The sequence below is a fragment of the Hirundo rustica genome, chromosome 1 (assembly GCF_015227805.2).
Source record: "Hirundo rustica isolate bHirRus1 chromosome 1, bHirRus1.pri.v3, whole genome shotgun sequence".
Taxonomy (NCBI): Eukaryota; Metazoa; Chordata; class Aves; order Passeriformes; family Hirundinidae; genus Hirundo; species Hirundo rustica.
Window position 1 is genome coordinate 49,893,322 of NC_053450.1, and position 12,323 is coordinate 49,905,644.

Below are 12,323 nucleotides of genomic sequence, written 5' to 3' on the forward strand. Positions count from 1 at the left end.
GTTGTGGCTGCTCCATCCCTGGGAGTGCTCAAAGCCAGGTTGGATGGGACTTCAAGTACCCCAGTCTAGCAGAAGGAGTCCCTGCCCCTGGCAGGGGGGCTGGAATGAGATGATCTCTAAGGCCCCTTCCAGCCCAAGCCACTCTATGATTCTATCCCAGGAGCTCAGTTTCTGAGACTCTTACATAAGAACTTAAAAGGCTGAGATATTACATAATATGGCAGAAACAAGTGATATAGGGATCATTCTGGTGTGCAAAGCAGACGCTGTAGCGCTGCTAAGTGTACAGGCTGGCCTGTTCTGCATACTCAGCTTCTCATCTACAGTATTTGTCATTTGGCTCTTGATTTAGTCATTTGAAATGGATGTTGAAAACAAATCGTTGCCCAGTTGACCTACAAATCCTTCTATTAAAAATCTTTGCACTGTTTCACACCAGCTACTTTAAATCTCTTCCACACTTTGTCACTACTTGATCTCTGTTTAAACTGCACAAAGATTTCATATGTGTTTGTAAATTTGACAGGCATATGTAACATTAATTTATTCCAAATATGCAAATCAAGAGGGGAAAATATTCTCTTGCTCTCTTTTTTCCTCTGACTCTGGTGATGATTACTGTTGCTTTGCATAAATCATAGCAGAGCTGTGGGAGCTGGAGAGATACAAGATTCAGCTTCCTGTCTGAAGTAATTTGTCAAAAATCTTCCACATGCTGATATGCTTTCAAAGGTTATTATGATATTGTACCTCACATATTCCCGTTGTTTTATATTTTAAACATTATTTTATTTAACTTTTACTTTTAACCTGGGATTTTTCATCAGGTCTAATTTTCTTGTGTCACAACTTTTCTATAGAATACCTGTCATGGTCATCTCAGCTGAACTGTCTTTCCTTATATGTTTGAAATTGGATCCCTTTCCATTTGAAAGAAGTGTTGTTTGTTTAGTTGGGTTTTTTAGCCATGTTATGAATATTTAAAGAAATAATTTATTGATTTTGCCCCATAACAAATTATTTTCTTAACATATTGAGAAAAAGGCAGGAAAACTTCAAATAAAAATTAAATTTATCTTAAACAAATAGTCCTTTCTTCAAAGCCATCAAAGATCAGTCTAAGAAATAAAGAATTTCACGTGGAAACTCAACAGAAACCCATCTGCAATATAACGGTTTGCAAAAGGAAAAACTGCTTTTCTTCATGCCTGTGGGTCCTGTTCTTGCAAGCCATGGCTCTTCTGAAGTGTTAAGTAAAGTGAACTGGAAAAATCCTGCTGGAGGTTCTCACAGATCCATAAATGTCAAGCACTGAAAGCAGGTTGAGGCAAAAACATCCTCCACATTAATAAAATGAAGAATGTGATTAACTTCCTGTTCTTTTCTGGTTTCCAAGGAAAACCTTCACCCAATGTTTGTGAAAAAACACCCCCATTTTGCTGGCCAGCTTGGTAATTTGGCTCCCTTTATAAACCATAGGAGTCTGGGAGATTTTCCCAGTCTGTAATCACCACAGCTGCATGGTACCCACGGCATAAGAATCAGAAGGTTTTGTTTCATCTTTCTTCCCTTTTATATAACTTTTGGTCTTATTATTCTGTGCTCTTCCATTCCTTTTTCTCTCTTTTTCTTCTCTTTTCCAAGAGTGTTTTGCTCTTCAAAGGATCTTGCTAGATTGTGCAAAGCACAGATTTCTAAATTTTCTTTACACCACAGGGAATTACTGTTTCGAACAATGCAACACCAGCAGAATTTCTAAATCTAGCTGCACATCAATTGTGGTTTATAGTCACACTCCTTTCCAATGAGTCTGCATTGTGTGCAGCAGTATAAGACCAACCTTTTAAGCCACTCCGGTTAGTATGTCTGAAGTGAAATAAAAGAGTGGTTATTAATTTAATTGGTTTGCATTTATGCAACAGTTTTCAGTTGCCGGGAAAGTCATTACTGATCTTAAGCAGAAAAAATCCCTCTAGGAAAATGATTAAGCGATTAAGCCTCTGTATAAGTGAAAAACTTCAGAAATTGGCTATATATTTTCATTGATAGGATTGCTGGTGACAGAGAACAAGCATCCCATCATTTAACTGTCATCACTCTATTTGCCGTTATTTCTGTTTAAATAGCCTTTCATTTGTAGAAATTTGCATACTGTTTTACATCTCCATTTTCATACTGCTAGTCCAGCTAACAATTTCTAGTAATTACTAACAAAAGACAGTACAGCACATCTAAAAGGCATTTTGGATCTACAATGAGAATCACACAAATCACAAAATAATTCATGTGGGACGAGACCTAGGTGGTCTCTTGTTGACCCTCCAGTTGAAAGCAGGGTAGACTGTGAGACTGTTCACAGCTTTGCTGAGTTGGGTCTTGGAGACCTCCAGCAAAGGAGAGTGCACAACCTCCCCTGTGCTAGCTCTGGCCTTGTTTAACAGCTGAGAGACAGGAGTATCATCCATACATCCTCACACATTTGGGGGCTCTCCTCCAGAATCCTACTTTGATTTTTCATTTGTCTTTAAAAAAAAAACTGTGACATGTTTGTGGCTCTACATTCTGGTGTTTAAACTCCTCCAGATACCCCAATGCCCACAGATTGTCAGTACTCTGAAAGTTGTGGAGCAGTAACAACAGACCACTTAGAGATCTGATGACAGATTTCTTTTAAAAATCTTTGCAGTTTAAGCACTGCAGTTTCAGCTGTATTTTACTATTCTCTTTACTATTTCAGAACTGTTAGCATCAGACCTAGCCCTGGAACAAGTAGTTTATCAAAGACACAAAGCAATTTTTTTTTTTTCTTTTCCTCCATTGCACAAGTTTCCAGTGTCTAACTGTGGTTGCAAAGCTTTCCTTCAATTCAAGGGCTGATTTTTGACAGTGCAGGCTCTAAAGACGATTTAAAGGGTATTTTGACATTGCAACCTACTTGCTCAATTTTCCATCTCCCATGCTTATGTCCCTGCATCCTGCTTTTCAAACTTTGCCTTACCCTGGAAAATTGGGGCAGAACTCAAGTCAGTGGGGTGGTAGCACTGAAGGAACGCAGCTGGTGAATGCTGCTGAGGAGAACAGATTTCCCCACAGTCAGTTGTGTGCTGTTACCAAAGAGGAGGTTTTTCCTAAGAAGGCAAACCTTGACATCTGTATGATCTCTGGACACACCTCACGGAAGGGTTAGTGCTACATGACTGCTAGATCATCATGAGGGCACACAGAGCTACAAACATTTGATATGATCATGAATATGATGTCCAGAAACATGGTTAAGTCTTTAGCTGCATGTCCAGATAAAGGATGTGGGCCTCAGAAGAAGGAAATTATCTTTCCAAAGATTCTGAAAGAGCTGCATACGAAGCTGGAGTGGTTTCAGAAGTTTAATGACCCACATGAAAGAGGATGGTCTTCACACTGGACAGTGGCAAGTAAAAGCCACTGATAACACTCAGTGTTAGAGACAGGCAATCTGTATTTGCCTTATTCAACACTGAAAGCACTGAGGTGAACAGATATGGCACACTGTGAAAATGCAGAGCTGCTGCAAAAACAGGCATTTTAAAATTTCTATCTGTTCGCTAAAAATGCTGAAGAACATTAATTTTCAGAGCGCTGCATCTCTGAATTATGCGTATAACTAATGGATATAGTACTCAGTATTCTGAATGCAAGCTCAGACTAGCTAATCAACCACATGGTTATTTGCATAGATCAGTGAAAACTGCTGAAAGCAATATTGATATTCACAATCTCTAGCAAACATGGTAATGCTTTATTTGTTTTTAGCTTTTCTTTCTAGGTGTCAGATACAGGCATAATATTATTTCACTGAAAATAATTTTAAAGTAATGAGCTGAAACCAGCTGTACAATTCACAAAGCTCTCTAGTTTCAATCCCTTCTCAGCACAAGTTCTTAAAACAAGCTTGTAATAACAAATAGATTCTGCAATTCAAATAATTTTACTCGGGAAAAGCAGTTGCTGGGAAAAACATATCTTGAGAATCCCAAAATAATTCAAGCACGAAAGACCTGCATATCAGGGCATTACTGTTGCAGATGTAGTAGTCAGGGTGTTTAGGAACTGCACTCACTGGGAGCACACACTTTATCAGCAGCTACCTTTTAATTATGGCGGACTTAATCATGGGAAACTAAAGGTTCATTCACGCTTGTTCCAACTTGGGCAAGCAGATGGAGGACTGACAAGTCTGAACAGTCCCAAGGAATGGTCTGGCACTGGCACCAGTCTGAGCACAGGAGGTGTTATACTCTCCCCTGCCTTTTTCACTTTGTGCTCCCTGGCTTTTCAGTCTGCCCATGGAGACAGAGCAACAAGGGGATACAACATAAGAACCAAATATGTGCAAGACTGACCAGAAAATATAGTTCTGGAAATGTGTTTCAGACTCCAGTCATCTGAGTTGAATTTTTAAACATTAAAATCCTGCTGCATAATTGTCTTTGTATATTCTTTTGTAACTGGCTCCTACTTTCCCTGTAGCACAATGAATACAGGTCGGTTTCCAAAGCACATTTGCAAAATCTTTGTTATTTAAAGTTTTTGAGTCATGATCACTTTGCTGCTGCATGCCTATGTCTTATTTTGAAAATGGTTTCTCTCAGAGTTTGCTCAATGGAGCAGGTACCACCCCAGTGAAGCAGCAGTATTGACTTTGCTGGCTAAGGAAGATGTTGCAACCTAATTCTCTGCAATAACTGGAAAACTACTGCTCTCAAGCTTTGCCTGGGTTTCTCCTGCTCACCTTGTAAAGGTGACAGCCATTTGAAACCTGTCTGGGATCTGGCATTAATAATTCCACACTTTTCTCACAGAATGTCTTTGGTTCTAGCGTCCTCAAACACAAATAAACCTGTGATTAACATTAGCTGCTCCAGTTCAAGAATTCGCAGTGATACATGTGTCTTGAATTTTATCTTCCCATGAGTCTTTAAATTGTTCTGAAAAATGTAAAATAAAAATCCTTGTCAACATGTGCTCTTACTAGCTGATCTCACTGTCGCTGGTAGCAAGTTGACAGTGGAGCAGAAAATTCTCCTTTGCCCAGGTATTTTCTGCTTCTGAACTGCTTGTAGTCATGGTTCCTCCACCATCCATCCTCTGTGTGTCAAACTGGGCCAGATGAGTTATTCAGAAACTACACACAGAGGTCTGCACACCTTAGGGGTAGGCACACACAGTACACGAACCTGAAATGCCTGCTAGCATAATGGCAATACAATCTCTTTATCACAAGAGGTGCTGCTCTGCGTGGCCCATGACACTGCTAACCCCAAAAGATACGATTCCTAATCATCACCAAGAGAAAAACAGTGCCAGGGAGATAGCCTCTAGAGTTATCATCTCTTCACACACACACACACACACACACACACACACTCTCTCTTTGGATTAATTAGAAACATTCCTATAGATAACAGCATAATCTTTGTAGGAATAATTAGAACAGAGATACAGACCCACAACAGTCAGAGTTATTAGATAAAGTTAAAAGCATGTGGAGCCTGGAGTTCATGTGATTCACTGTCTTAAAAAGCTGATACCAACCCAAGGACTAAATTTGCACAGCAAAATATATGAGGCATATCTTTGTTTCCTATTTATAGCCACATGCAAAAACAGAGGGGAAGCATTTGTTTACTAGATGGGTCTTGTTTTCTGTGAGATGTCCAAATTGGAGCTCATCTGATGTCCATTTATCACCTCCGGGCAGTTCTTTGAAGTTTAGCCACACTTCTGTTACAAAAAACCCATTTATTTAAACATCACATTTCCTCTGGCCAAAGCCCAAAGAAAATTAAAGTTAGTTACCTGGGAGAGATCAAACTGAATAGTTGAAGCATATTTTCACATTCTGTCATTATATGAATTAAAGTTTTAGGATACTTAGCTTGCAGAGGCTGAACTTCTTGAAGGCTCAAGTTTCCAATGGGATTTTGTGAAAAATCCTTGTGATTTCCAGACCAGGAGGAAATGGCAATAAATTGGGACCAGAAACACATAATTTTTAAAGATTTTACTAGTATTTTATTGTACTTTTTTACATATGATGGAGAAACAATTTTCATCAAACCAAACTTTTAATACAGGTATTTTGTCATTACATCTGCAAGTCTGAAGCATCATTAAAAGAAAATACATTATGGAAATTTTTTTTTCAGCTGATATCTGAATTCTCTCATTTTGTTTGTATAAAATAGTGTTACCTTATCAATTGTACCACAGCACTTGACATTTCCTATGAATGAAAGTGTCCCGTGTTTCAGGTTTGGGAGGGGAATGGTGTGTGTTGCTCTGAGATCCATGATGGGCAGACAGCTGAATCCTTGGCCAGCATCTGGGAGCAGATTTGAGTACAATCCTGAAAAATGTATTACTGGTTTCCTGAAGAAGGGCTGATTTCCTGCTTACTCATCTGTTAAATCCTTACTGTTTCATTAGTTCTCCAGAGGCTGTTACACTAGCTGGCAGGGTAAATAGAGGGAATCTGTCCCTACCTTCTGCTCACGCCAGCAGGGACTCACGACCAAGTGCAGCTGCATAATGACTACTGGAGGCTTAAAAACAGCTGCTGATCAGCTCCAGAAATTCCTGGTGGAGCAGTAAGGGTTTTCTTTTGCTGTCCGGTTGCTCACGAAAAGAGGAAGAAGCCTGGTTGCTGGAAAACTCAAGTGAGCAGTGTCTGGCCCTGTTCATGGGCTTTCTGTCCTAACAAGGGGGTAACCTTCCAGGAGGGTGCAGGAGCATGGGAAACCCAACCTGCAGCAAGGAAGCCAGGGTCCTATGTTCCTCCCTACAGCAGCTCCAGAGAAAGCAGGGAGGGCTGGACAAGCAGGATCTGGTGGGAGGAGGGCTGGACAAGGGTTTCAGAACTTCCAGTCAGAGAAGTGGGAGCTTGTCCTTTTCCTTCCTTGAAATTGTTACAAGGGGAGGAAAATGGAAAAAAAGGATTTTATAGCATCTGTCAGATATCCCTAGGAAGCCTTTCTGGGGTGCAGCCACAGGGGAGCATGGTCTATCGGCAGCTGTTCTGCGATATGAAACACAAGGAGCCTACCTTTAAAATGGGAGTATCTAGAGGGACTGAAAAACACCTTTTTTTTTTTTTTTTTTTTTTTTTTTTCCCCCTCTATCATTTGCAATCAGCTACTTTTCACTATTGTCACAAAGCCATGGGTCAGATTACAGTTTCGGGTGGAGCATTTGGAAAAAGATTTTGCTCTCCCTTATCCCCAGATGAAGAAGCTGAGTCAAGTTACACGTGCCATTTCATATTACCATCTGGCTTCTGGTCTCAAAGCGCGTTAATGTGTAAAATGGCCAGAATCTTCATATTTTTCTTTTAAAAATGAGATATTATTTTAAAAAGTGCAAAATATTTCTCTCTAAGCAAGGGTTTTTGAGATGTCTTCCCAGCTCATCAACAAAATAAAATTATATATCCTTCCATAGCTGGCAAAAGGGAGTCAATGGAGTACTGGGTGCATACAGACCAGCTAGATAATGTTCAGATAATGGGAGAGGCTTATAGACAGGAAAAATTCCAAATATTTGATTTAAAAAGCATTTATGCCTTTCAACAATTTTCTGCAGTCCTCATTACTTTTCCTTTGTTACACCAAGGAGCAAACATGTTCTAAGCATTAACATAAAAATTAACATGTTCCTGTGGGATATCTAGGCATACTTGAACCAGGAAGCATGGCTAGAGACAGAAGGTGCAGAAGAGCTCTGTGAAGCTCAATTTAATTTCCTGTTTTAATTAACTAATTTTTCCATTGCAATTTGTTTGTTATTTTCCCTGCTGTACTGAGCTCTTTCATCAATTGTCACCAAAAAGAGTTCATAAACTATGAGTTTTCCACCGCCTTCCAGGTTTGAAGGAAACTCATTCCAAATCTGCTTTTCTTTCCCAGCTCTTGACCTACTTTAGAATATTTGTTTTCATATACTTTCCAAGAACTTGAACATTTTCTTTAATTCATATTTATTCAAAAATTCCTTCTAAATTCAGCCTAGATCCAGAGGAAGATTTTCAAACCTCGCTCAAGTGGTAGGTCAGCTCTAGCTCCCACAATCCCACAGAATGTCTCTCTGCTGCCAACAAGGTGATTAATTTTGTTATACAAATGGAAAACATATTTGCCATAGGTGTTGTTGATCACTGTGATGCTGTATCTGTTACTGCATTTGCAACTGTGATTAGAACAAAATGGTTTCCGTCCTAGAAAAATAATATTTGACCCTTCCATAAAATGAACACACTGATTCCCAGCCTGTACCAAAACCAGAGAGACTGCTCAGGGTTTCATCACATGTGAAACTGCAATGTCAGATCTCATAAAGTTTTAACACCTGTGATACACCCAGCTCACAGAAAAGCCTCTGAAGCAACCAGAGCTCAGGGACGCTTCTCTGAAGTTTCCAGTGACTGAGAGAAATCAATTAACAAGCAGTGAAGCAGAGCAAAGAGGGGCAGCTATACCAAGGCAGGCCCTCACTTTGTAAAATGTCAAGCATTTTCCCTTGGTAGAGGCAGGCAGATGCATACTACCGGCACTGGTCTATGGCCCTCAGCACAGGAAAGACAAGGACAGGCTGGGACAGATCCAGAGGTCCTCAAAAAAATAATCTGAGGACTGGAGCACCTCTCCTTTGAAGACAAGCTGAGAGGGTTGGGGCTGTTCAGCCTGGAGAAGAGAAGGCTCTGGGGACAACTTACAGCAGCCTTTCAGTTCCTAGAGGGGGAACTGGAGAGCAAACTTTTGCATGGGTATGTACTGATAGGACAAGGGGGGGAGTGGCTTCAAACTCAAAGAGGGCAAATAATAGGAAGATATTAGATATTAGGAAGAATTTTTTTCCTGTGGGAGTGGTTAGGCACTGAAACAGGTTGCCCAGAGAAGCTGTGGATGCCCAATCCCTGCAAGTGTTCAAGGACAGGCTGGACAGGGGTCTGAGCAACGTGATCTAGCAGGAGGTGTCCCCGCCCGAGGGAAGAGGGTGGGAACTAGATAATTAACTTTAAAGGTGTCTTCCAACCCAAATCATCCTATAATTCAGTAATTCTATTCTACGATTCGGGGAGCTCAGAAGTGCCCCAAGCGCCGCCCCAGAGGACGCGGCTCCTGTCGCGTCTTTCCCCCCCTTCCCTCCGCAGCGCACAGCAGGACACAGCTCCACAGCCGTCTGATGGCATGTCCCAGCCCCACAGCCGTCTGACGGCATGTCCCAGCCCCACAGCCGTCTGATGGCATGTCCCAGCCCTACAGCCGTCTGATGGCATGTCACAGCCCCACAGCCGTCTGATGGCATGTCCCAGCCCTACAGCCGTCTGATGGCATGTCACAGCCCCACAGCCGTCTGATGGCATGTCCCAGCCCCACAGCCGTCTGATGGCATGTCCCAGCGTCCCCCCTCTCCTCCTGTCCGGGCCGGTGGCGGAGCCGGGCTGTCTCTCGGGTCCTGCCCAAACGCGGAGCTCCCCTTGCTGGTGACAGCCGGAACGGGACCGGTTCCCGGTTCCCGGTTCCCGGCTCCCGGCTTCCGGCTCCGGCTCCCGGCTCCCGGCTCCGAGCGCTGTGCAGCGACACAAGCGTGTCCCGGTCAAAGCGGGAAACCCAAATCGAGGTGAGCGAACCATCCTCAGTCTCCCCAGCACCTGTAAGCGGGCGGCTGCCGGGCTCCGGTGCGGGGCCAGGTAAAGCACCTCTGGCTTCTTTACAGGCACATGGTCACGGCAGTGAGGTACAGGGACAAATTCCCACCCTAGGAATGCCCTAAGAACGGCATTGCCAGGTCCATGATGTGGCAAAAACCTTCCACATGCTGGAATAAGCTGGCGTTGCACTGTTTAATTACTTTAGTAAATTAATTCACTTCTTGGAAAAAACAACTTGAAAATCATCAGATGAATTGTTAAATATGACTTACAGTTAGAGTAGGTAAATAATTTATTTGAGTATGGTGCTTTGCTTTTATTCTTTGACTACCCTAGGTCCCACTGAGCTGTCTGGGGATTTGTATGACACATGAACTTAATTATAGTACGCAGTTCACTAAAAATCCTTCTCCCAGTAAAACGCATCCTCACAGAACAGACACACTGATGAAGAGGCGTGACATCATGGCTCTTTATATCCACATGGCCAGGATTTTTGTGGCTGTAGACTCTTCTTGGTAAATTGATCTAATTCACTTTAGGCTGCCCCTGCCAGCCTGAATTACTTCATTATCATTTCCATGGAGGGAAATTGTATTCGATGTATGTGGGAAATAACAATCTACATGCCGAGTAAGGTGTTGAGACTGAGAAGTTCCCAAGCAGTGTATAAAACACAGCAGTGGAGATCTTTATAATGATGGAGCATGAAAAGACATGGAAGATGCAAAATGAAGAGATGCCAGAGGCCAGGAGAGCCTGGGATGGCTGATCCTTCCCCAGACATGCCACCACAGAGCTGGGCAGAATGCCTGCCAGGCAAGAGAGGAGCCTGGTACATCCATTAATACTGTATTTATTTTAGTGAGACTTTCCACACAAAGGAGCCACCGACCCCTAAGTCTAGGTATAGTAAAGACTGAGTTTAAAAGCAGCCTTGCAATACCTCTTTCTTTAGGGACCTCTGGCCTCTGAGGAAGCAGCAGGTAAGTCACTTTAAGGCAGATTCTAAAATTACTTAGGTGTGCAAATATTGGAAGCTCATAGTGCAAACTTCCAAATCCCATTGGAAGCAGACTCCAAAACTACCTGACAATCCCTTTACATTCCCAAACCTCATCTTCAGCATTTATGGTGGTCTAGCTCACTTGTCTTTCAGTTTCACCATCTGTAAAGTGAACCCATGGTACTTTTATACAGTAGAAGGAGGTTTAATGAGAAGAATGCTACAAATTAATCATGTATTTTTTTGCAACTGGTTAATTATCTTTTTCTGGAAACAGGATTGCTCTTCATGAGCCAATATTACTGCTGTATTTCTTAAAGACTCCTGAAATCTGCTGAGTCAGTTTCTCCCTACTTCTCAAAATAAAAGCTTCCTTATCTTTTCCCACTAAGAAATTATTCAGAAGAAAAAAAAAAAAAAAATTGTAAAAGGTTAATCAACTAGGGTGATTTAGTGTGTAGGCCAAAGTCCTCTGTGGTTAGTCAAGATATTAAGTATTACTCATTATGTTAAATATTAAACCCAACAGCTGCTCATATCCAGGACTCTCCAGACACAGATCCCGAGTATGAAGGATTATTCTGACAGGTCTTCCTACATATTCCTTACTGACATTTTAGTCTTTGCTTCTTATTTCCATTTTTCCAATTTCACATAAGCTAAAATATTATAGTAAAGGTCATAAAAATTTACATTGAGTTAGTATTGTACCAATTTTTGAAGGAAAACATTTAAAAATCCCTGTCATTCTATAATTTATTTAATTGTTGAATAAAAATGCCTTTAAATAGAGAAATATTCTGATTTCTGCTCATATCAAGGCTAACTTGGATAAATTATGCATCAATTTCACCACTGACTCCAGCTGTGGAAGTAGTGGCCTCTAGAAACGTAAGAAACAAAGATGGGAAAAGTGAGGCAGAGCATGCATAAGTTCTGTATGCAGCATGAGAAATGACCCATTTCTGGATCACGAGAGGAAAGGCTGTCTCAGCTTCCATGTTGGAGCTACTTTGCAACAGAAATCACGCGTTCAGCGTCAGGAGCTGCCTGTTAGGACACAACAGGCTCATCCCAAGTGGGTATCTTGCAGCATCCTGCCAGTGGCCAGGGAAAGGTGGGAGATGTAACAGCAACCACCACAATTCCCTATAGGTAAAAGGTACTGCCAGCAGTAGCAGGGACAGGGAAAACTGCAAGAGGCTCTTTTTGACTCTGCAGGTGCTGAGCAAAGGAGGTGTTCCCCCAGAGCTGCACTTTCTTCCAGGGGAGCCCATGGGAAGACCACACCTCCTGGACACTCAGTTAATTTCCCTCAAAAAAGTCAGAAAAATGGGTAATCTCTTACTGCTTTTACAGACTATGTGACTTTATTTACAGTTGCAAACTCTGTAAAAATTAAATAAGTAGAACTAGAAGCAAATTATATACACGGGTCACAAATCATGTAAATTAGGCCACACAGGCAGCAGTTGTGATATCCATTTGTTATATGATGCTGTTTGTATCTTTAAGCTCTGGTCATTTTTTGGATGATGTTTCTATTCATCCCATATTCCTCCTCATCTCAGCTTAAAAACAGTATTATTTACTAGGAAAAGGTTCTTCTTCCAGGGGATGGCTGGGCAGTGG